The sequence below is a fragment of the Anomaloglossus baeobatrachus genome, chromosome 3 (assembly GCF_048569485.1).
Source record: "Anomaloglossus baeobatrachus isolate aAnoBae1 chromosome 3, aAnoBae1.hap1, whole genome shotgun sequence".
NCBI lineage: Eukaryota > Metazoa > Chordata > Amphibia > Anura > Aromobatidae > Anomaloglossus > Anomaloglossus baeobatrachus.
The window spans coordinates 185,316,359-185,343,335 of record NC_134355.1 but is presented as its reverse complement, the minus strand read 5'-3'; the positions used below and the strand labels follow the sequence as shown (position 1 = coordinate 185,343,335).

At 48.9% G+C, this 26,977-nt stretch overlaps 1 protein-coding gene across 1 annotated transcript in view; it reads left to right on the top strand.

The window, feature by feature from the left end:
• WDR27 (WD repeat domain 27) overlaps window positions 1-26,977 on the top strand; it is a 954,066-nt gene that overhangs the window by 23,493 nt on the left and 903,596 nt on the right. The window lies entirely within an intron of this gene.

Here is a 26,977-nt window from a genome sequence, read left to right as displayed (position 1 = left end):
CACACACACACAGCTCTGCTTCACACACAGACACACACACACACAGCTCTGCTTCACACCACACATTTCTTCAGCTCTGCTTCACACACAGCTCTGCTTCACACACACAGCTCTCTTTCACACACACACACAGCTCTGCTTCACACACAGACACACACACAGCTCTGCTTCACACCACACATTTCTTCAGCTCTGCTTCACACACACACATAGCTCTGCTTCACACACACACAGCTCTCTTTCACACACACTCTCACACAGCTCTGCTTCACACACAGACACACACACAGCTCTGCTTCACACCACACATTTCTTCAGCTCTGCTTCACACACAGCTCTGCTTCACACACAGACACACACAGCTCTGCTTCACACACAGACACACACACACACAGCTCTGCTTCACACCACACATATTTCTTCAGCTCTGCTTCACACACAGCTCTGCTTCACACACACACAGCTCTCTTTCACACACACACTCACACACACAGCTCTGCTTCACACACACAGCTCTGCATCACACACACAGCTCTGCATCACACCACACAGCTCTGCATCACACCACACATCTTTCTTCAGCTCTGTCCCTACCTGCTCTGATGCCATCCTCCTGCTGCTCCGGTATAGGCCGCCATCCTCCTGCTGCTGTTCCGGTGCCGCGGCCATTCTCCTGCTCCGGTTAGTCTCCTCTCCTGGCCGCAGCGTGGGTCTTCTCCGCGGCCGGCCGCGCGCATGGGTCCTCTCCTCCGTGGCCGGCCGGCCGCGCGCGTGGGTCCTCTCCTCCGCGGCGGCGTCCTGCTGTGACGTCCGCAGCATTGGACGCCGCAGCAGAGCAGGGAGCAGGCACACCTCTGACCCCAGAAGTACAGGCGATGGTACTTCCGAGGTCAATCAGCGTCCTGTGCCCGCAGCTTGTTTTTGCGTCTTAGAGACGCAGATACAAATAAATGTAGGTGCCCCCCCCCCCCGAAAACACAGCTGATTTAGACTGTCTTAACGGAGGGGGAGCGGGTGTGAAGAAAAGAAAAAAAAAATTGCTGACGGGTGGCAAGTATGGCCCTGGTGGTGGGGGCCCCCTTGGAAGCTCTTTTGGTGGGGGCCCCGGGGCTGAAGCCCCGCCTGCCCCGCCTATAATCCGGCCCTGGCTGTTATGCATAGCTCCACCATACAACCAACTCATACAACCCTACAAAGCCATCCACAAGCTGTCTCCTCCCTACATCTCTGACCTAGTCTCCCGTTGTTACCTACACATAACCTTCGATCCTCACAAGATCTCCTTCTCTACTCCCCTCTCATCTCCTCTTCCCACCATCGCATCCAAGATTTCTCCCGTGCCTCCCTCATACTCTGGAATGCTCTGCCTCAACACATCAGACTCTCGCCTACCTTGACAAGCTTCAAAAGGAACTTGAAGACCCACCTCTTCCGACAAGCCTACGACCTGCCGTAACCCTCAGTCTGATACAGCGCCGCACAATCAGCTCCACCCTAACCTACTGTATCCTCACCTATCCCTTGTAGACTGTGAGCCTTCGCGGGCAGGGACCTCTATCCTCATGTACCTGTCTCTATCTTGTATTGTTTATGATTATTGTACTTGTCCCTATTATGTATACCCCTTTCACATGTAAAGCGCCATGGAATTGATGGCGCTATAATAATAAACAATAATAATAATAAAATGGAGATGTCATCTCTTCTGACATACCTGTTTAATTAAACAATTGCATTTCTCATAAATTAACAATTCTGGAACAATCTCATATAGATCCCTGTATTGGGGTTTTCCTCCTTTATTCCTCTTGGAATTTTGTGGTTCAATTAACAACTGGGTGTGACTAATTGGATTTCACATAGTGTGACAGTTCAATTAGCTCTCTCAAATTTGATTATGATGAGACACACCTCCTTGTCAAAGCGAATGGCAACACCCAGTTGTTATTTTATTTATAAACACTCAGGAGGAATAACAGAATGTATCGCCACCTTCGCTAGTGCTCCAGTACTTAGCACTTGTCCTTGCACTCTCCTCTTCACTCACGGCCATCCTCGTGCTGTTCGGTCCTCTGCTTACTTGCATGGTCGCCAACATATCACATGGTCCTCTGCACTCTCGTACGCCCATCCTCGTGTTGCGTGGTCCTCGGGTTGCCCCTCTACAGTGGCCACCCACATGTCACGTGGTCCTCTGCATCCCTTCTTTGCCACCCACGTGTGGTGCAGTCCCCAGCTCGCCCCTCCCCGCGGATGCCCACGTGTGAGTTTTCCTCAAGCGCCTGCCTAGGTCCCAGGTCCCGTGCATGTGTAGCGCCCCTAAGACTCTCAAGGCACTATAGTGAACTGCATCTTCTTGGGGATGCAGGACCTACCCCCTGAGACCTGGAGTACCAGTGCCGATTCCACCAAAACACAATCTAAATCCTAGTTCTTCCCTCCACACTGGGCATAGAGGGTTAACCATGTAAGAGGGTGATCACCATGGGAACAAGTCTCTGGGTATAGCCAGCCAGGTGGGAGGGGTCAGCAGTCAGTCGATAGTCAGAGAGTCGGGAGCACACAGGAGAAGTGTGCGGACTTGCCTGAGCTGGGTTCGTGTAACGGTGACTCCGGGGGCACAGGAGAGAAGTCGCCAGGATAAGTACAGAGATACCGCTGGGACCGGAGCATGAATGGGGCACAGGGCCCTAGGTCAAGCGCAAGTTTTACACTGTTTGGTACATACCTGCCCGGTGAGGACACCTCCATGGACGTCACCGAACCAAATAATCCGGGGGCATCAGCAGCAAACTAGGATCGGGGTTCGGACACTTACCTCCCCGCAGGGTCTGCACTGCCCACCGTAAGGAGAAGGAGACTGTACCCCAAAAGGGACAGTCGGGGTCCCCAAATGCTCCACGTTACGGGGACTCAATCTACAGAGAGTGCCGGGGACAGAGCAACCTGGGTCACTACATTGGCACTGGTCCTCCAAGGGACCAGAACCAGCAACCTCTGGGTCCACAGTGAGTAGAGACTGTTAAAGACAACCTGGTGTAGTCTCCATTATTGCCCCACTACATCTCTCAGGTGCAGCCCTACCTGCGGAGGGCCTACCATTACAGCTGCTTCTACCATCAGCTCTGGGAGTACCCACATTCAGCAGCAGCGGTTCTCCATCCTTCACCGCAACCCACAGGTGGCGTCACATGACAAAAACTCTTATCTCTCCTGTAAATAACCCCCATTAACAAAAGGGGCCCATAGCATGGGACTGGGCAACGGCCAACAGAGTCACATTCCCATTTGTTACTGCCCGGGACCAAGTACCCCCTTCTCTGGGCGCTACAACCCCTTTTTCTGGTGTCACGAACAGGATACTGACAAGGCTCGTTAACACGGGTGACGTGTGCCTTAAGAACTGTATTTAATTGACTGATTGTGTAAAGACTGTCGCCATCTTGAATGCTGAAAGTGTGCTGCGCCATCACTGTGGCCAAAAGAGCGCGAAATGCCGACCCTGTTCCCTGGGAGTGGTAACATGCAATAGTCAAGCTCACTGCAAGAGGTCGGAAGGAGGCCGGCAGAATGCACCCTGGTATGTGGAAGCGACACCAGTCCTGCAACACTGAATCTGCTGACCAGCACAACACAAGATGTCTGTTCCTCCAGCCTGTGGAACCCTGCCCTGGCTCGAAGCGGAGCTGGATCTGCTGTGTCTTCAGATGCGGCTGCAAATGATCCAGCAGATCGAGGACTGGCGCAGAGAGATGAGGGGGATAGTGGAGGCGGTGCGGATCCAAGCAGAACGGGTCCTGCACGATGAGCGGCACCAGGAGCCGGTAAGCGAGGCATCATCCTCAGCCCCACTAGCCCCCATGGCCGCGGAACCAGCAACACCCGTGCCCACTGACCCACCGGTAATACCAAATCCTCCCACTGCGGCCAGCCCAGTGTGGGCCGCGGCGCCTCCGTCCACGGCCAGACCAGGCCGCAACGCCTCCATCCACGGCCAGACCAGAGCAGGCCGCAACGCCACCGTCCACGACCAGACCGGACCTAGTTAGTCTGAGGGACGCAGCCCTGGAAGACTCGACGACCTCAAGAGAAGGCGCCGGTGACCAGCCTGACCTGGAGCCCGTTAACGTTGATTCGGATGCGGGTTATCCGGGTTCGGGGAGCATCAGGTTCAATAACTAGTCCGGTATGGCTGCTGCGGCACAGAGGGCTGCCGTGAATGAGGAGGCCTGCCAAACCATTATCCAGCAGCTGAACCAGGAGCGACAGGCTCGGGCTGCCAAGAAAAGGCAAGTGGTCGCCCGTGATCTGCAGGAAAAGCAGAGCTTGCGCTGAGACACCTGGGGTGCCCATGGAGTCCGGTACCAGGGCACCGTTGATAAATTCGACCTGCACAAAGAGTGCGTATTCATCAAGGAGCCCGGGATGCATGCTGGCGTGTTTGTGTCCCGCAGGGATGTGCTGGATCATCTGGCACAAGGACATCCGGATCGTGACCTGCACCTGGGTGACGTGGTCATGTACACAAGGCATCACGGAGAGAGGGGCTGGTGTGCCCTTGATGTCCAGAGAATCCAGGACCTGTGCAAGCCAACTCCTCCTATTCCCCCACCATTTCCAAGGTCCTCCACGCTGTGGTAGCTGAACCAGGCTACCCTAGTAGTTGTTAATGTTGAAATGTTTGCTGTTTCTCTGTTAATAATCTAAGAATGTTTACTAACATTTGAAAATGTTTGAAAAATTAATTCACTTGGGACAGTCACCTGATTAACCTGTTCACCAAATTAAGTTAAAACTGAACCATGGCTGCAGGACCGGCAGCAGCCAACACGAACTTGTGTTTTGTAAATAGTTGCACCCAGTGTGCCTACCAGAGTAATCCCCATTTGCACCATCAGGACATTGATGCCACCACCAAGGAGAGGAAGGTTGTAGGAAAGGTCTGGGATAAAGAAGGCCCAGACCTGGTCACCAAAGGGACCGGTGACCTGCCTCCTCGAAAGGTTTTGGGGCACCAGGACCTTTTTGGGTGGTGGGTTGATGGGTGGGAGGTTACTCACTGCAACGTTCAAGAAATGGGCCTCCCCTGCGCGGGAAGATTGTTATGCATTAACCTTTTACCTTTATTTGCGGTTTAATAAAACTCTACTTCGCTTACAGCCCGAGGACGTGCTTTGTTTAACTAAGGGGAAATGTAGCACCCCTGAAACCCTCAGGGTACTACAGGGAACTACATCCTCTTGGGGATGCAGGACCTACCCCCTGGGACCTGGAGTACTAATGCCGATTCCACCAAAATACAATCTAAATCCTAGTTCTCCACTCTACACTGGGCATAGGGGTTAACCATGTAAGGGGATGTGTAACGCCTGCCTGGATCTACAGACTCAGATGGGCTGTAAAGGGGAGGCTGAGGGAAGCCACTCACCAAGTAGGACCCCCAGAACCCTGAAACCCTTTAACCCCTATACAGGGATTTGGAATTACACCGGGAACTGGAGATCACTACCCGTGGAAGGCTGCAGTCCGATGAGAGTAGTAGTCAGGCAGGGTTAAACCAAGAATTGCGGAACAGGGACAGAATCGGCAGGCAGTGACGTAGTCAGTAAACGTAGCAGAGGTCAGATCCGGGTCGGGCAGCAATGTACAAAAACAGTAGGCAGAAGGGTAGTCAAAACACGCAGAAGTCAACACACAGGAATCACCAAAAAGAATAGGACGTAACAGGAGCCAGGAAAATCAGAACTATCTCTGGCAGAGGCCAGCAGACAGGAGGGGGAATAAGAAGGGTGTGGTGTCTTCCCATTAGCTGTAGCTGAATGATGGTACTTCAGCTGGGAGACACCCGCCACCTACAGTCAGCCAGCGGTACTGCAGATCCCAAGATAACCCAGCCCAGTGGATGATCGGAGCCTGCGCCCACCGGTGCTGCTGGCATCGACTCCTCTCCCATCACCAGCACCATCCACGGCAGGAACACTGCATCGCCTGGCGATCGGAGCAGAAGTCGCTGGAGCAGACTCCGGCGGGGACGTAACAGGATGGTCGCGATGGGAACGAGTCACTGGGTATAGCCAGCTAGGTGGGAGGGGTCAGCAGTGAGTCGATAGTCAGAGAGTCGAGAGCACACAGGAGAGGTGTGTGGACGTGCCTGAGCTGGGTCCGTGTAACGGTGAACCCGGGGGCACAAGAGAAAGGTCGCCAGGACGGGTACCGAGATACCACTGGGACCGGAGTACGAATGGGGCACAGGGCCCTAGGTCAAGCGTACGTTTTTCACTGTTTGGCAAATACCTACCTGGTGAGGACACCTCCACGGACTTCACCAAACCAAATAATCCGGGGGCATCAGCAGTAAACTAGGATCGGAGTTTGGACACTTACCTCCCCACAGGGTCCGCACTGCCCGCCGTACGGAGAAAGAGACTGTACCCCAAAAGGGACAGTCGGGGTCCCCAAATGCTCCACGCTAAAGGGACTCAATCTACAGAGCGTGCCGGGGACAGAGCAACCTGGGTCACTACATTGGCACTGGTCATCCAAAGGACCTGAACCAGCAACCCCTGGGTCCACAGTGAGTAGAGACTGTTAAAGACAACCTGGTTTAAGGCCGCTTTACACGTATCAATTTATCGTGCGTTTGCATGTGCGATCGCACCCGCCCCCATCGTTTGTGCAATACGGGCAATTTGTTGCCCGTGTCGAACAAACTCGGTAACCCCCGTCACATGTTCTTACTCCCGAATGACCTCGCTGTGGGTGGCGAACATCCTTTTTCTGAAGGGGGAGGGACGTTCGGCGTCACAACGACGTTACACAGCGGCCGGCCAATAGAAGCGAAGGGGCGGAGATGAGCGGGTTGTAAACATCCCGCCCACCTCCTTCCTTGCGCATTGCCGGTGGCCGCAGGTAAGCTGCAGTTCATCGGTCCCGGGGTGTCACACGGAGCGACGTGTGCTGCCTCGGGAACGATGAACAACCGGAGCACAGAAGAACGTTTTATTTTTTTGAAAATGAGCGACGTGTCAACGAGCAACGATAAGGTGAGTATTTTGGCTCGTTCACAGTCGCTGTAACGCCTGCCTGGATCAACAGAACCCTGAAACCCTTTAACCCCTATACAGGGATTTGGAATTACACAGGGCACTGGAGATTTCTACCTGTGGAAGGCTTAAGTCCAATGAGAGTAGTCGTCAGGCAGGGTCAAACCATGAATAGCAGAACAGGGACAGAATCGGCAGGCAAAGACGTAAACAGAAAACGTAGCAGTGGTCAGATCCGGGTCGGGCAGCAAGGTACATAAACAGCAGGCAGAAGGGTAGTCAAAAAACATGCAGAAATCAGCACACAGGACTCAAAATACAAACAGCACATGAGCCAGGAGTACAGAACTATCTCTGGCAGTGGTCATGTGACATGAGGGGGAATAAGAAGGGTGTGGTGTCTTCCCATTGGCTGTAGCTGAACGCTGGCAACTTCAGCTGGAAGACACATGCCACCCACAGTCAGCCAGCTGTACTGCAGATCCCAAGATAACCCAGCCCAGTGGATGATCGGAGCCTGCGGCCACCGGTGCCGCTGGCATCGACTCCTCTCCCATCACCAGCACCATCCACGGCAGGAACACGGCGTCGCCTGGCGATCGGAGCAGAAGTCGCTGGAGCAGACTCCGGCGGGGACGTAACAGTCGCTCATTTGTGTTATACGCTACAATATGTCAAACGAGGCCGGATGTGGGTCACTAACGACGTGACCCCGACGACATATCGTTAGATATATCGTAGCATGTAAAGCGGCCTTAAGTCTCCATTATTGCCCCACTACATCTCCCAGGCACAGGGCCTACCATCACAGCTGCTACTACCATCAGCTCTGGGAGTACCCACATTCAGCAGTGGCGGTTCTCCATCCTTCACCGCAACCCGCAGGTGGCGTCACATGAGAAAAACTCTTATCTCCCCTGTAAATAACCCCCATTAACAAAATGGGCCCAGAGCATGGGACCAGGCAACAGCCACTAGAGTGGCATTCCTATTTGTTACTGCCCGGGAACGAGTACCCCCTTCTCTGGGCGCTACACATGCTGCGTAAGGATTCCTAGTCTCCAGCCTAGGGGGCTCATGTGCGTTCTTCCTCTGTCCCTTTAAGAGGAAGCATGTTTACCTTGCAAAGGTGTCCTAGGCCTGTTGCTGGGAGGCACCTGGTATTTAAGACTCATTCCCCTGATGGGAGGGGCCAGAGTAATTCATTAGTATTTGATCCTATCTGATTGTTGGTCCTGCCTGTCTGATCTGGTCTGTCAGCCAGCTGCTCCTGTCCTGTCTGCCTCAGCCGTCCTGTCTGCACCTGTGTACGATGTCCTGTGCCTGATGTCCCAAGCCTGGTGATCTGTGCCTTATGACCTGGACCCTGATGACCTGGACCCTAGTGACCTGGACCCTGATGACTGGAGTTCCTCCTGAGGTCCTGTCCCAGCTCCACCTGTGTTGGATGTCCAGTGCTTGATGTCCCATGCCTGGTGACCTGAACCTGATGACCCATGCTGGAAGTTCTTTACCTGTCTCTCCCCAAATTTCTGTTCCTCATCCAGATTGTAACTCTTGTTCTGCCCTGTTTGTCCCGCCAGTCCTGGGTCTGTTCTACCTGTCCTGCTGTTTCCCTGCTCCGCTAAGCTGCCGCAGTCCCGGTTAGTGCCCCGGGACTGGTATCTGGTGTTCTGCCTTGTGGTGGGCGCCTAGTTAAGCCCTTCCCACAAAAGGGTAAGCTTGGGTCCCCCTTGTGATCCAGTGGGTCCACTCCCACTCGCCACCTTCACTAGCGGTGAGTGTTACACAGAAGAATAGCCCAACACGGAACTATGAGAAAAGATGTGTAATGCTAACTTCAGCAATGAAAGGATGAATATTTCTGAATACAGCTGAAATAATATTTTATTGAACTTCGACCAAGAGAAGTTTCAACTATTAGGGTCTTTGTCAAGGTAATCTATAGGACATACTAAAAAGAATGAAGAAAAGGAATGAACAAAAAAATGAACATAATAACTTATTGGTTCCAAAGTATAGAGATGAATAATGGGTTTCTTAGACATCCTAGACATGGACTGAACATGGAATATACCATATATTCAAAAGTTTGGGCACCCTACACAGTTAGTACCTAGTAGCACGCCCTTTGGCAAGTATCATAGCTTATAAACGCTTTTTGTAGCCAACCAAGAGTGTTTGAATTCTTATTTAAGAGATTTTCATCCATTCTTACTTGGAAAAGTCTTCCAGTTCTGTCAGATTCCTGAGTCGTCTTGCATGCACTGCTCTTTTGAGGTTTAGCCACAGATTTTCAATGATGTTCAGATCAGGGGCCATTGTAAAACCTTCAGCTTGCACCTTTTGAGGTCGTCTATTATGGATTTTCACATGTGTTTAGGATAATATCCATTTGTGGAAGCCATCCTCTTTTTAACTTCAGCTTTTTTATATATATAGCGTTATGTTTGCATCAAGAATTAGTTGAAATTTCATTGAATCCATTCTTTTTTCTACCCGTTAAATGTTCTCCATGCCATTGGCTGCAGCAGAACCCCACCACATGATTGATCCACCCCATGGTTAATGGTTGATGAGATACTCTTTTCTTGAAATTCTGTGTCCTTTTTTCTCCACATCAATCATTGTGGCCAAAGAGTTCTTTTTTAACCTCATCGCTTCACAGGACTTGTGTCCAAAATACATCATCTTCTTTAGATGTTCTTTTGCATACTTCTGATGCTGAATTTTATGGTAAAAAAGCAGGAGAGGTTTTCTTCTGATGACTCTTCCATGAAGGCCATATTTGTGAAGATATCTCTGAACAGTAGAACAATGTACCATAACTCCAGAGTCTGCTAAATCTTCCTGAAGGTCTTTTGCAGTCAACAGGGTTTCTGATTTGCCTCTCTTGCAATCCTACGAGCAGCTCTCACAGAAATTTTGCTTGGATTTCCAGACCTTATCTTGACCTCTACTCTTCCTCGTAACTGACATTTCTTAATTACATTTCAAACTGAGGAAAGGGCAACTTGAAAACACTTTGCTATCTTCTTATAGCTTTCTCCTGCTTTGTGGGCCTCCACCATTTTCATTTTCAGAGTGCTAGGCAGCTGCTTAGAAGAAGCCATGGGTGCTGTTTTTTGGCATAAGGTTAAAGGAGGCTTGGTTTTTATAAAGCTATGAAATTTGCATCACCTGGCATTTCATAATGATGATAGTGAACAAGCTATAACCCTAACAGGCTAAATAAGGTATCAAATCTTGGTCAAAGTTATCTGAGCACACAAATCTCCGAGGGTGCCCAAACTTTTACATCGGCCCATTTTCCTTTTTGTAATTTTTAAAATGTAAAAGATGAAATTACATTTTTTTTTATGCTTAAAATGCAAAGGAAATGTGTGATCTTTAACTTTATGCCATTTAGAGATCATTTCATCTTCAACTTGCTTAACTGTTCACAATAACACTAATTTTGACCAGGGGTGTACAAACTTGTACATGCCACTGTATGTAGATAACAGGGAAATGTCCACAAATCCCAAAAAAGCAGGTGTATATTTTATTCCCTGAGCTTCTTAGGTGGGGAATGAACATGGAATATATGTAGATAATAGGGAAATGTGTACATATCCCATATAAACAGGCGTATATTTTATTCCCTGTGTTAGAAAAGGGGGGAATGAACATGGAATCTATGTAGGTAGTAGGGAAATGTCCACAAATCCCAGTAAAACAGGTGTATATTTTGTTCCCTGAGCTTCTTGGGTGGGGAATGAACTTGGAATATATGTAAATAATAGGGAAATGTCCACACATTCCATATAAACAGCTGTATATTTTATTCCCTGTGTTAGATAGGTGGGGAATGAACATGGAATATGCAGTGCCTTGCGAAAGTATTCAGCTCCCTTGAATTATTTCAACCTTTTCCCATATTTCAGGCTTCAAACATAAAGATAAAAATGTTAATGTTATGGTGAAGAATCAACAACAAGTGGGACACAATTGTGAAGTTGAATAAAATTTATTGCTTATTTTAAACTTTTTTAAAAAATAAATAACTGAAATTTGGGGCGTGCAATATTATTCGTCCCCTTTAAGTTAATACTTTGTAGCACCAACTTTTGCTGCGATTACAGCTGCAAGTCGCTTGGGGTATGTCTCTATCAGTTTTGCACATCGAGAGACTGAAATTCTTGCCCATTCTTCCTTTGCAAATAGCTCGAGCTGAGTGAGGTTGGATGGAGATCATTTGTGAACAGTAGTTTTCAGCTCTTTCCACAGATTCCCGATTGGTTTCAGGTCTGGACTTTGACTTGGCCATTGTAACACCTGGATACGTTTATTTGTGAACCATTCCATTGTAGATTTTGCTTTATGTGTGGGATCATTGTCTTGTTGGAAAGCAAATCTCCATCCCAATCTCAGGTCTTTTGCAGACGTCAACATGTTTTCTTCAAGAATGGTCCTGTATTTGGCTCCCTCCATCTTCCCATCAATTGTAACCATCTTTCCTGTCCCTGCAGAAGAAAAGAGGCCCCAAACAATGATGCTGCCTCCACCATGTTTGACAGTGGGGATTGTGTGTTCAGGGTGATGAACTGTGTTGCTTTTACGCCAAACATATCGTTTGGCATTGTGCCCAAATAGTTCGATTTTGGTTTCATCTGACCAGAGCACCTTCTTCCACATGTTTGGTGTGTCTCCCAGGTGGCTTGTGGAAAACTTTAAACAACACTTTTTATGGATAACTTTGAGAAATGGCTTTCTCATTGCCACTCTTCCATAAAGGCCAGATTTGTGCAGTGTACGACTGATTGTTGTTCTATGGACAGACTCTCCCACCTCAGCTGTAGGTCTCTGCAGTTTATCCAGAGTGATCATGGGCCTCTTGGCTGCATCTCTGATCAGTCTTCTCCTTGTTTGAGATGAAAATTTGGATGGACGGCCGGGTCTGGGTAGATTTGCAGTGGTATGATACTCCTTCCATTTCAATATGATCGCTTGCACAGTGCTCCTTGCTATGTTTAAAGTTTTGGAAATCTTTTTGTAACCAAATCCGGCTTTAAACTTCTCCACAATAGTATCACGGACCTGCCTGTTGTGTTCCTTGGTCTTCATGATGCTATCTGCACTTTAAACAGAACACTAAGACTATCACAGAGCAGGTGCATTTATACCGAGACTTGATTACACACAGGTGGCTCATATTTATCATCATCAGTCATTTAGGACAACATTGGATCATTCAGAAATACTCAATGAACTTCTGGAGTGAGTTTGCTGCACTGAAAGTAAAGGGGACGAATAATATTGTCCGCCCCACTTTTCAGTTATTTATTTTTTAAAAAAGTTTAAAATAAGCAATACATTTCGTTCAACTTCACAATTGTGTTCCACTTGTTGATTATTCACCATAACATTAACATTTTTATCTTTATGTTTGAAGCCTGAAATGTGGGAAAAGGTTGAAAAATTCAAGGGAGCTGAATATTTTCGCAAGGCACTGTATATCTAAACAATTTAGAATCTATTCAGCACTATTCAGGTAGGTAATGGAGCATATCCACCTGGAAAAGATGCTGTGTGCACATACCCTTAGTCTGATCTACTAGTAGAGGACGTGACACGTTAAAGTGCCTAGGGCATTATGAATGCCAAATATGGCCCTGCCTGTCTTCTGTAGCGCCTCACGGGGCAGGTGGTTAACCTACTCGCCGTTTCGGGTCAGGTCAGGCGATGTCATGGGTGGCCTTGCCCGGTTCCGTTGCCCCAAGGCGTAGAGTAAATGGTGGAGAAAGCGGGGTATTTGGGAGAATGTGTCTTGACGCCATCTGTGGTATGTGGCCAAGAGTAACTGCCACTGCAGGATTCCTCGCCAAGGCAAGTGTTAAGGCAGCCGGGATCGTATTCCTCCACACAGGCGGAGCGTGCCCCGGGTGGATGAAGAGGGAAGGTGATGGCGGTTGGCACCTAAGCGCCGGGCGGCGACGCCGGTAAGGACAAGCCAACACAGTCTCTGCGGGTTCAACGTGTAGTTTACTCACAGCTTCAGTCGCCAGCCCAGTAGCACTGTTCACTGCCGTGATGGGCTCAGGTCGGATCTGTGGGAGGTCAGAACTGGTGCGGTAGTCTGTGGGCCCTTCCTCACTGCGCTATGTAGTGCGGGTCCCTGTGGCTTGAAGCACTTAGAGTCCCTTCCGTACTATGTAGAGTACTGCTCCCTATGCTAGTAGCATGGATCCCCTCGCGTCTGACTGTGATCGAGACCCCAGAATCCTAGGTGCCACTTGGCTCTGGAAACTTGTGTGGTCGGAGGAGCATGGAACCTCTCTGTACGGCAGAATCTGGTGATGCAACGTGGAATTACAGCACCCTAGGGTGCTGCACCTTGATCAGTGCTGGTCCCAGGGAAGCTGACACGGTATCCACCACAGCGACCGTTAAACTCTTATGTCCCACAGGAGCTACCGGGAAAGACGTCTGCTCACTGTCACTCCTGCTGGAGAACTCTAAATTTACTGCGTGTGGGACTCCTAACTCCCCCTGATGGCCACTCCTCACCCTACCCAGGTCCTAAGCTAGTGGATTGGGGCCCCTGTTGTGATGGCAGCCTGTAAATGCCACAATGTTGGCAACCCCTTTGGTACCCGACTCTAGCCAAGTCCCTAGTGGAGAAGGGGCAACCTATGTTTGTATGTGGTTGTGTATGATGAAACAGGCACCGACCTCCCTTAGATCCAAGATCAGCACTACACCCCAAGTGGAGTGCAGTACCCTGTGGCGACCTGAGCCTCAGGGGCGCCACACTTCCCTGCCTAAATTGTCCTCAGAATCTGTCCCCTTTTATCATCTGTATCCAAATAGTACATGCACTCAATAGCACTTTGTATCTGGACTTATACAGATACAGGCTGATGATCAGTTCATGCAGCTTTAGGCTCGTTTCACACTTGCGTTCAGCGCATTCCGTCACTATGGAGAATAGCGCAGTCCGTTAACGCACTGCGCGATTCTCCATAGACTTGTATAGATGACGCACTGTAACGCAAGTGTCAGCGTTGCATCCGCCGGACGGCGCAGCGTCGTTATTTTGCGCCGAAGGAACACAGCATGTAACTTTTTTTGAGCAGCGGAATCCTTTGGATTTCACTGCGCATGCTCTCTCTGGCTCCCTCCATCCGTAACCAGGGTACACATCGGGTAACCAAGGAACCCTGGTTACGTGTGCCGGGAGCCAGACACTTCCCCGCTCGGCTCCGTCCCCTCCCCGCACTCCGTATGTATACACACACAATCGCACGCACACACACAATCGCACACACACACACGCACACACACACACTCTCACACTCACTCACCTGTCCTTCAGCGATGCAGTCCCAGCGGCACTGACGTCCTCAGCCATGGCCCTGATCGGCTCCACCCACCGCACTCCGCCCCCCGCTCCCGCCACCCGCACACATTGTCGGCGACCAAACGATCAGCTGATCACCCGGCGGCCGGCTACTGTGAGTGATCGGCTGATGACCCGGCGGCCGGCTACTGTGAGTGATCGGCTGATCACCCGGCGGCCGGCTACTGTGAGTGATCAGCTGATCACCCGGCGGCCGGCTACTGTGAGTGATCGGCTGATTACCCGGCGGCCGGCTACTGTTAGCGATCAGCTGATCGTTCAGAATAGTCTGCCGACGGTAAAACTGTAAAAAAAAATAAAACAAAGCGAATTGCGTTGTTTTTCAGCATCCGTTGTGCCACTATATGCAACACATCCGTTGCATCCGTTACACAACGCAATGCAACGGATGCCGTTCAACGCAAGTGTGAAACTAGCCTTATTTGAATATCCTTATCTAATATATAAAGCTCAGTATATGTGTGTGTGTATGTATGTATGTATGTACGTATGTATGTCCGCTAAAGTAATTTGCACCGTCGCATTTACAATCACGACATTTTGCACAGACGTCCCATGTGACCCAGGGAACGTCATAGACTATGTTTGAGCGGGAAAATGTAACCCCATGCTTTCCAGTTACTCTACAAAAATCCTGCAGCCATTAAACTGAATGGAGGTGGGAGCTACAGGCTATAAATAGCAACTGTCAGTGGTTGCTATAGGAACAAAATAAACTGTTAGTATAACAAGCTTATGTGTGAGGTAAAAAGATGTCGGTGGTGAGACGGATAAAGAGAGACAGAGACACAGACAGAGACAGCCGGGCAAAGAGACAGCCGGGCAATGAGACAGACCGAGAAAGAGTCAGACCGGGAAAGAGACAGACCAGGAAAGAGACAGCCGGGCAAAGAGACAGCCGGGCAAAGAGACAGCGAGCTAAAGAGACAGCCGTACAAAAAGACAGCCAGACAAAAAAACAGCCGGGCAAAGAGACAGCCGGGCAAAGAGACAGAGAGAGAGAGAGAGACACAGACAGATACAGAGATTAAGACAGATAGACTGATGCAAATACAGACAGAGAGATAGAATCAGACAGACAAGGAAAGAGACAGAGAGCGAGACAGACAGACAGCGATACACAGACAGAGACTGGGAGAGAGACAGAGAGACAGTTACTATCCCGGGCAACACCGGGTACTACAGCTTCTATTATAATTGTCACTTTTACCTTTTGTGTCTCCCGTATTTCCTCGTATATTGTAAGCTTACAAGGAAGGTCTTCACTCCTTTTGCTAATTGTTGACTGATGTGTTACTCTGTAATGTCGTACATTGTCGATATATATCCCCTCTAATTTGAAAAGAACTATGGAATAAGTTTGCTTTAGAGAAATAATATTGTAATAATAATAATAATAATAATAATAATGAATATCTTTTCTGACTTCACACATATAGGGACAGCCTTTAGTTGTATTTTCACTAGTAGACTGAACATAACATCTGTAGATGTCTTGGCTTGAAGTCAGACTTGTGAGGAAGATGCTTCAGGACATGTTGGATTCCTGGAGCATCTTTTATGACATCTTTAAAACTAGTGACCAGCTTCCAAGTGGAAGCCACCTGAAGAAAAGTCAGGTCTCCTCTTCTTTTAACACTTTGTGTTTTCGAAAACTTGAAAAGGTTAAAAGAAGCTCTTAAGACCAAAGAGATGAGCAGCAAGAAATTTTTACTTTTCACTACATATGTTCATTCTTTTTAGTATTTATGTAGAACTTTTTCAGGCAGATTACAGAAAAAGATGTTGTGTGCACATACCCTTAATTTGATTAGCTGACTGCCACAGATACAGTTTTTCTTACACAGACAGCCAAGAAATCTTGTTAGTTGCCGTCATATTGTGATTGCAACTGGTATAGCTGCTTTTTTCTAGACATTTTTTATATTCAAACTAGCTGATATTTGTTGTCACGCTACAAGATGGAGAGGAGAGAGCAATGTAGACCCACTGCTCTCAGAACCAGGCTTTCCCCAGACTAAGGGGCACTTTGCACACTGCGACATCGCAGGTGCGATGTCGGTGGGGTCAAATTGAAAATGACGCACTTCCGGCATCGCATGCGACATCGCAGTGTGTAAAGCCTAGATGATACGATTAACGAGCGCAAAAGCGTCGTAATCGTATCATCGGTGCAGCGTCGGCGTAATCCATGATTACGCTGACGCGACGGTCCGATGTTGTTCCTCGCTCCTGCGGCTGCACACATCGCTGTGTGTGAAGTCGCAGGAGCGAGGAACGTCTCCTACCGGCCTCACTGCGGCTTCCGTAGGATATGCGGAAGGAAGGAGGTGGGCAGGATGTTTACATCCTGCTCATCTCCGCCCCTCCGCTCTGATTGGCCGCCTGCCGTGTGACGTCGCAGTGACGCCGCACGACCCGCCCCCTTAACAAGGAGGCGGGTCGCCGGCCACAGGGACGTCGCACGGCAGGTGAGTGTGTGTGTGAAGCTGGCGTAGCGATAACTTTCGCTACGCCAGCTATCACCACATATCGCTGCTGCGACGGGGGCGGGCACTATCGCACTCGGCATCGCAGCATCGGGCTGCGATGTCGTAGTGTGCAAAGCCCGCCTAAGTCCATACCCAGTCTGCACCAGAGCTTCTGATGGTGAGGTTGTAGTTAGCTGACGAAAGGCACCACATACCACACCGAGGCATTTCCTGGTTGACACGCTCCACCAAGGAGCTGGTTAGTCGGAGATGTCATGGGAGGAATTGATATACTGTCACTAGGGAAGAATGGGGAGGAATAGGCCCTGACCTTTTGCATGAGCAACCCTGAGCTCCTTGACATCCCGAGACAGGTTCATAACGTTGCTATCCCTGTCTTTCTCTGAGCATAACCCTGATTAGTGAGCAGGGCAGCAGGAATACTACTCTCACTCTAGGCTGAAGACACAAAATGGGATAGACAGACAAAGGTAAAGAAACCGAAATCATACAATGCACACCTGTTACGGTTGCTGTGGCTCTGGAGACTATCTTCGGATTTCTTGCTACTGCACATGTGCAAGCGCTGGAGACTAAGTCCTATCTTGGAGCCATTGCACATGTGCGGGTGACATCATCGCTGACACGAGGTCACATGTCTCTGACACCTTCTAAGCTGATTGGCCGCTGGTCATGTGCTTGTGACACGTGGTCACATGTCTCTGACACCTTCTATGCCGATTGGTCGCTAGTCATGTGCTTGTGACGCTTTGCTCGGTGATAGGCCAGCGTGACGTCATTCCTGTCGTTTTGGCAGCGGATTGGCTCTGGTGTCCTCCATCTTGGATGAGGCACAAAGTCTATATAAGACCCTGATGCACGCCGCCCGGCGCTCAGTCCTCTTGGTTCATGCATGAGGGTAGACGCCCTGTGCACGACCCTCTAGGCATCTCTCTGTCTATGTTAGGTAAGCGCTACCGGCAGGATAGCGTTCTTATACCTTACAGCTTCGGCTGGAGTCCGTATCCTTACCTCTTAGTGGAGCGGACATAGGCAGGTGCCTGAGGCACATGGTCCGGCTGGGCCTTGCGATTCTACTCATAGGTGGACGTTGCCGCTAGGGTAACGTTCCTTATACTGCGTCTGGCAGTTGTTCGTATCCTCACACACTAGGGGAGCGAACAGAGGTAGGAGCTTTGTGCGGCTTATGCTGCTGTCCGTCTCTTTTGCAGCACTAGAAGAGTGGACCTAGGCAGGTGCCATATCTAGTGGTTCGTGTCCTCGCACACTAGTGGAGCGAACGCAGGTAGGAGCTTTGTGCGGCTTACGCTGCTGTCCATCTCCTGGCACCACTAGAGGAACGGACCTAGGTAGGTGCCATTTCACACTCACTGCTTTTGTCTCTGTGATCATTAACAGAGACCATTCCACACACCCTCCAAGTAAGGGAGGAATTGCCTTATTTAATAATTATATTCCTCTGTGAGTTTAACAGAGGTATTGCACGCTGCCATAGTCTGCAGCAGAGTCTTTGCACGGTGGACCCTGGCTGTCTGATATTCCTTTAGGTTTTATTATCAGACAGCCCCCCGTAACATTAGGACTGAGCCAAGGGTCTGGCAGTTATGGCAGAATATCAGCAGTTACACCGTTACATACAAGTACTGAGCTCTGATGTGGTTACTCTGAGACATCAAGACTTTCTTGATGCTCTTAAGGCAGTATTCATGGGTCCGCAGGTTACCCAGGTTACCCATGATGCGGCTCTGAGACTGTTAGATCTATCTCAGGGTTCGTTATCCACTAGTTCTTATGCCATTGCTTTTAGAACTCTGGTGGCAGAACTAGATTGGCCAGAGAAGGTGTTGATTCCTATCTTCTGGAGAGGGTTGGCAGGCTATGTCAAGGATGCTCTTGCTACTCGTGAGGTCCCTGCTTCTCTGGAGGACTTGATCACAGTAGCAACGAGGATCGACGTACGCCATAGGGAACGTAGACTCGAGGTCTCTTCCTCACGCCATAAGCATCGGGCTATTCCAGTTGTTGAGGCTCCACTACCATCTTCCTCAGCATCTGAAACATCTCCCACTCCTATGGAGTTAGGTCATACGTCCTCCAGACTACGCAAGTCTGGTCCTCCTATATGTTACACATGTCGTCAGGCTGGGCACTATGCCAACAAGTGTCCTAGCCGTCAGGGAAACTCCCAGGCCTAGTAACCATTAGAGGGGGGTTACTAGAGACGTCTTCTGCACCCTCTAAGTGTAGTATCCCAGGTCAGCTCTCATTCTCTGAGAATACATGGCCTATTATGGCTTTTGTGGATTCCGGAGCTGACGGGACTTTTGTGTCCTCAGGATTTGTAAAGAGACACAATATTCCCTCTATCATGTTAGAGGCGCCTATTCCTGTCCGTGTTGTTAATGGAACTATGTTGTCAGACTCCATTACATTGAGGACAGTTCCCTTGCGCCTTTCCCTGTCTCAGGGTCACATAGAGGAGATTTCTTTTCTTGTTTTGCCTGAGGGTATAGACGACGTCCTTCTGGGTCTCCCATGGCTTCGGACTCATGCTCCTCTAATTGACTGGGAGTCCGACAGCATTATTAGTTGGGGTTCGAAATGTCAGTCCCGATGTCTTCCCTTACCACCTAAGGTCGTTGCGGTTGCATCAACTGATCTCTCTCCCATACCTACACCCTATTTGGATTTCGCTGACGTGTTCTCCAAACAGGGTGCTGAGGTTCTTCCACCTCATAGGCCGTATGACTGTGCCATAGACCTTATCCCAGGTTCGGTTCCACCTAAGGGCAGGGTTTACCCCCTGTCAATACCTGAGTCAGAGGCCATGTTGACCTATATAAGAGAGAGTTTAGAGAAGGGGTTCATTCAGAAGTCTGTCTCTCCCACGGGAGCTGGGTTTTTCTTTGTTCGGAAGAAAGAGGGTGATTTGCGTCCCTGCATAGATTACAGGGGTCTCAACGCAATCACAATAAAGAACAAATACCCGTTACCTTTAATTTCGGAGCTCTTTGACAGACTGAGGGGAGCTCAGGTTTTTACGAAGTTGGATCTGCGGGGTGCGTATAACTTGGTACGAATTCAAGAGGGTGACGAATGGAAGACCGCTTTTAACACCCGAGACGGTCACTATGAATACCTCGTCATGCCTTTTGGTTTATGTAATGTACCCGCAGTATTTCAGGACTTCGTAAACGATGTGTTCAGGGATTTACTGTTATCCTCCGTCGTGGTGTATCTGGATGACATCCTGATTTTTTCTCCTGATCTGGAGACTCATCGTCAGGATGTCGTTCGTGTCCTTTCCCATTTAAGGGAGCACTCATTGTTTGCTAAACTCGAAAAATGTGTATTCGAGCAGTCATCCTTGCCTTTTTTGGGCTACATTATCTCACAAGAGGGTCTGGCTATGGATCCTGCGAAGCTCTCTGCTGTCCTGGGATGGTCCGAACCTCATTCCTTGAAGGCGGTGCAACGCTTCTTAGAATTCATAAATTATTACAGGCAGTTCATACCCCATTTCTCTACTTTGGTGGCCCCTTTGGTGGCCTTGACTAAGAAAGGTGCTAATCCAAAAGTCTGGTCTACTGAGACATCCCAGGCTTTTGAGGCAGTAAAAAGACACTTTTCAACTGCTCCCGTTCTTCAAAGACCCGATGAGAATAAACCCTTCCTCTTGGAGGTTGATGCCTCTTCAGTGGGTACTGGTGCGGTCTTGTATCAAAAGAACGGTGCAGGTAGAAAAAGGCCATGTTTCTTCTTTGCTAAAACCTTTTCACCAGCAGAGAGAAATTATACCATTGGGGATAGGGAACTGCTCGCCCTGAGATTAGCCTTGGAGGAGTGGTGTCACTTGCTGGAAGGAGCGAAACATCCTTTCCAGGTCTATACAGACCATAAGAATCTGACGTACTTACAAACCGCTCAGCGTCTGAATCCTCGCCAAGCCCGCTGGTCCTTGTTTTTCTCCCGCTTTCACTTCTCCATCAACTATCTGGGAGTAAGAATAACAAGGCAGACGCCCTGTCTTGCTCTATGGTTTCTACCCAGGAAGAGATTGACGAACCTCGTCTTATTCCTCCCTCCAGGGTTTTTCATACGCTCTCCCCTGTGACGTTAGACCAAATCCCACCGGGCAAGACCTTTTTTCCGCCGGATCGACGGAATGATATACTGTCGTGGGCCCACACCTCAAAGGTGGGTGGGCATTTTGGTATTACACGGACACGAGAGTTACTCGAGAGGTGGTATTGGTGGGCACACTTAGCCAGCCACGTCAAGAGATATGTCGGTTCCTGCTACTCGTGTGCTCGCAACCGTCCATTACGGCAGAGACCGGCTGGGCTCTTGCATCCTTTACCAGTGCCAGATAGACCATGGGAGGTGGTAGGCATGGACTTTGTGGGTGATCTTCCGTGTTCACAGGGACATAGATTTGTGTGGGTCATTACGGACCATTTCTCCCGGATGGTTCATCTCGTACCGTTATCGAGAATCCCATCTTCCAGGGTACTAGCCAAACTATTCCTCAAACATGTCTTTAGACATCACGGGATGCCAGATCGTATCATTTGTGATAGAGGCCCGCAATTTGCTTCCCGTTTCTGGCGAGATCTTTGTAGCCTTCTGCAAATTGAGTTGAATCTCTCTTCGGCATACCATCCGGAGACCAATGGTTTGGTTGAGCGTACCAATCAATCCATGATTATTTACCTTCGACACTTTGTTGCTGAGAACCACGATAACTGGTCCTCCCTCCTACCCTGGGCAGAATTTGCCCTTAACAATTTGCTGGCTGAGGCCACTGGGCAGACACCGTTCGTACTCAATAATGGGCAACACCCTAGGGTACCGGTACCGTTTCCCGCTGCTGCACCTCCTCCTCTTGTGGCCGACTGGGCAACTAATGCCAGAGAGGTTTGGGATCGGACTCAAGAGTCGATCCAAGCAGCTAAGGACCGTATGAAGACGGTGTCCGATCGGTTTCGTCGCCCAGCTCCTGTCTTTCTCCAGGGGACTTTGTGTGGCTCTCTGCAAAACACATGAAACTTAGAGGGAGCTCTGTCAAATTTGCTCCTCGCTTCCTGGGTCCTTATGAGGTTCTTCGACAGGTAAATCCTGTAGTCTACCAATTGAAGTTACCTGTCCATCTTAGGATCCATGACAAATTCCATGTTTCACTGCTAAAGCCGGCTATTTTACCTCACGCTCGTGAAGTGCACTCTCCTGCCTCTGATTCCTCTCGCTCTAGCTATGAGGTACGAGCCATAGTTGGTTCTAAGATGGTTAGAGGGCGCAGGTTCTTCTTGATAGATTGGGAGGGCTACGGCCCGGAACATCGCTCTTGGGGGCCTGAGGAGGCTGTCCATGCTCCTGACTTAGTTGCCGATTACCTGCATCGCCGGGAGGGGGGCCCTTGCGGGGGAGGTACTGTTATGGTTGCTGTGGCTCTGGAGACTATCTTCGGATTTCTTGCTACTGCACATGTGCAAGCGCTGGAGACTAAGTCCTATCTTGGAGCCATTGCACATGTGCGGGTGACATCATCGCTGACACGAGGTCACATGTCTCTGACACCTTCTAAGCTGATTGGCCGCTGGTCATGTGCTTGTGACACGTGGTCACATGTCTCTGACACCTTCTATGCCGATTGGTCGCTGGTCATGTGCTTGTGATGCTTTGCTTGGTGATAGGCCAGCGTGACATCATTCCTGTCGTTCTGGCAGCGGATTGGCTCTGGTGTCCTCCATCTTGGATGAGGCACAAAGTCTATATAAGACCCTGACGCACGCCGCCCGGCGCTCAGTCCTCTTGGTTCATGCATGAGGGTAGACGCCCTGTGCACGTCCCTCTAGGCATCTCTCTGTCTATGTTAGGTGAGCGCTACTGGCAGGGTAGCGTTCTTATACCTTACAGCTTCGGCTGGAGTCCGTATCCTTACCTCTTAGTGGAGCGGACATCGGCAGGTGCCTGAGGCACATGGTCCGGCTGGGCCTTGTGATTCTACTCATAGGTGGACGTTGCCGCTAGGGTAACGTTCCTTATACTGCGTCTGGCAGTTGTTAGTATCCTCACACACTAGGGGAGCGAACAGAGGTAGGAGCTTTGTGCGGCTTATGCTGCTGTTCGTCTCTTTTGCACCACTAGAAGAGCGGACCTAGGCAGGTGCCATATCTAGTGGTTCGTGTCCTCGCACACTAGTGGAGCGAACGCAGGTAGGAGCTTTGTGCGGCTTACGCTGCTGTCCGTCTCCTGGCACCACTAGAGGAACGGACCTAGGTAGGTGCCATTTCACACTCACTGCTTTTGTCTCTGTGATCATTAACAGAGACCATTCCACACACCCTCCAAGTAAGGGAGGAATTGCCTTATTTAATAATTATATTCCTCTGTGAGTTTAACAGAGGTATTGCACTCTGCCATAGTCTGCAGCAGAGTCTTTGCACGGTGGACCCTGACTGTCTGATATTCCTTTAGGTTTTATTATCAGACAACCCCCCGTAACAACACCAGACTACAGGCAGGAGTAAAGGGAAAGGATTAGTGAAGCTAACCAAAAAGGAAATAAAGGATGGGAATACAACAAACAAAGTTTGAAGCAGCAATCTCCAGATACGGCTCCTTAAACGACTTCTTTGTCCTGGGCTCAAACTTTCACACTTTCAAACTAGGACCAATATATGGTTTTGAGTGATTACACCATTTTTTATTCCTCATGGGAGCAGTACTAAAACCTAAAAGATATGTTTTATTTTCCTGTGGGCTGCAGTATCCTATGTTCAGGCATGTGAGGGTTAACACCTGGCTAGCCAGGGAAAGGAAGGAGCATTAGGGTCAGGAGGAGAGGAAGTTCCTGGTTTAGGGGTCAGTGTGTTTAGAGTACAGGTCTAAGGGGAAAACATTTCTCCTTGTGGAGACTGACAAACCAATCTGGCTGTCAGTGGTGAAGAGTCTTATAGCTGCAATGCTCCTCTGGGAAATATTTCTCCTCACCACTGACAGCCAGATTGGTTTGTCAGTCTCCGCAAGGAGAAAAGTTTTCCCCTTAAACCCCTCTTCAGCTTCTCATACAGCCAGATCAAATCTCATACCTTGCACTGATGAGGGACAATCATCCCAAAACACCATGTCTCCAAATTGAGGTTCTGATCTGGCATAAATCCTAAGTCATATGGAAAGGCTTGTTAAAGGGCCACTTTTGACTTTTTAGATTGCTACCTCCAATAGGTGGCATTAGAGATTGTCGCCTTCCTCCATGAAGAGACAACTAGAGTACAGGTGAAGCAAGGAGTTGTTCTAGTGAAGCTGGTGTGGTGTGAAACAAATAGCACAGAATCAGCAAGAAACTGTTAAAATTAACCTGTTGGAGCGACAGTGGTCCTATTGGCAGACGAGCTGGAAGAGACCAAAGAAATGTAAGAAACCAAGAATATACTGAATTCATTGTATACCAGTGGTGGGCACACTGGTGAAGTGAGGGTGCTGTCCAGCTGAGAAGCCAAGGAAGAGGGAAGCGGATCACTGCCTGTGGCTGTGGGTGCAGGATACTCAGACAAACATATTGATCCGTGGATTCCAGGGCCACAAAGATGAAGTGCCTATTTAACATGCCTGGCTAAAAGAATGTTTACAAGTAAAGTGCCACCATTGGAAACTGCAATGATTGTGTTTCTGTGTTATAAAGAAGATACCATGAAGTGTGCTGACTGCTGTATTTTGTGACCAAGTGTGAGGCCAAGCAAAGACTACTTTGTTGTTATGAATATGTTTGTCAACCTTATCTGGAAGTCCCACGGACCTGATGAAGATCGTAACAGCATCTGTTTGAAGGTATTCCAAGTAATACTATCAGCACACACAGACTCAGAACTCTCATTTAAAATCAGTGTGTCAGAGTGCTGAACTTTCCACGCTCACCCATGGCTACCGCCCTGGGCACCATTGCTTCAGCCATGCACTGCAATCTTCTGACACCTGAAAAAGAGATCACTCTCCATCATGGTATGCCCTAAAGTGGGCTTCACACGCAGCGACATCGCTAACGAGATGTCATTGGGGTCACGGAATTTGTGACGCACATCCGGCCTTGTTAGCGACGTCGTTGCGTGTGAAACGCAGGAACGACCGATAACGATCAAAATTACCTAATCATTCCTTTCGTTCCTTTCCCGATTATCGTTGCTGTTGCAGGATGCAGGTTGTTCGTTGTTCCTGCAGCAGCACACATCGCTATGTGTGACACCGCAGGAACGAGGAACATCACCTTACCTGCGGCTGCCCGCAATGAGGAAGGAAGGTTGTGGACAGGATGTTTGGCCCGGTCATCTCCGCCCCTCCGCTTCTATTGGGCGGCCGCTTAGTGACGCCGCTGTGACACCAAACTAACCGCCCCCTTAGAAATAAGGCGGTTTGCCGGCCACAGCGACGTCGCTAGGCAGGTAAGTATGTCTGACGAGTCTAAGCGATGTTGTGTGCCACGGGCAGCGATTTGCCCGTGACGCACAACTGACGGGGCGCCCTTAACATCTTTGCATTACAATCTATTATACCAATGTTCATAAACATGGATATTTATATTGTCATTGCGATTGTTGTCCTGGGACAAGAACTCTGTCCTCAAGTGGATGCATTATATACTACAGTCACTGTCCTGGAACAGGCTATCTTCGAGTATGAAATAAGTGTCTAAGTAATTTGGGTTGTATTCCACCTGTCTTGATTTTGGCAATTGGTGGCTGTTCACATTCAGTCATCAAGCCCTGTCCACAGGCTATTTACTTCATGCAGCATTTGCTTGGGCCTGTCCCGCCCACAGCCATGATTCAGTCATGGGTACGGGATTGAAAGACACCAAGTGCTGCTAAGAACAGTTCTACGTTTTCATATGTGAGGCCGTATGGCTCATTGTATATAAAAATATTTTAAAGTAGGACTGCCCCAAAGAGATTTGCCGTGACGTGACAGGGTAGTTCAAGAAATTGCAATTTTTTGCCAAAAATCTCAAATTTTAATAATAAGTACAGTTTGGAATTTTTAGTGCTGTAGTGCTCAAATTGTCTCTCCAGTAAAGGAGACAAACTCTAGCACAGCGCCACCTATTGGAAGTAGCGATCCTAAAAGTCACAAGTGGATTTTCAACAATCCTTTGCAATATGACTCAGGATATATAAGCCAGATCAGAATCCCAATTTGCAGACACGGTGTTTCGGGGTGCTTGCCCCTCGTCAGTGCAAAGTATGGGGGTGCTGTAGTGCACATTTAGTGCTGGTTTCTTTTTTTTTATATTATATATAGATTGTGTTCATGAAAATAGATATTTATATATATATTGCGATTGCTGTCCTGGGACAAGAACTCTGCCCTCAAGTGGATGCATTATATACTACAGGTAAAATATATCTTGGTACCGTGTTAGCCCGTAGAGATAAAAAATTGGTTACAAGAGCTGAAGTCCTCAGTGGTTGATACCTTTTAATGGCTAACTGAAAAGATGGTAATAATAGCAAGCTTTCGAGACTACCTAGGTCTCTTCATCAGGCTCAATATAACACAAAATCTGAAGAGTCACATATTTATACACAACAGGACATAGAATAGTGCAGTAGGAAAAAAAAAAAAAAAGCAAGTTATATGAAACAGAACTCTCACTATGGCAGGGGGGCAAACTGTTGTGGCCATAAATACTGCTGCAGTTCAGTGTGAAAGTTTTATTGTCCTCTGATCAGGGTCTGGTCCAGGGCTGTGATGCCCTCGGATGGTCAGAGGAGCACATCTCTTAACTGATGTAAAAAGACATGAATCCATGAGACACATTCATTCCTGCTCTGAATGTGTCAAAGGTCATCATAAGTTTGTACTCCCATAGTCTCCTATCTCTCTGGGACTTGAAATTCCCTTTCAATACCAGCAATTTCATGTCCATGATGCTGTGGTCGGGGTTACAAAAATGTTTGGCTACAGGTAGATCTATTCTTTTTTCCTTAATTGTGTGGCGGTGAGAATTCATCCTTGTCCTGAGCTGTTGTCCTGTCTCCCCTACA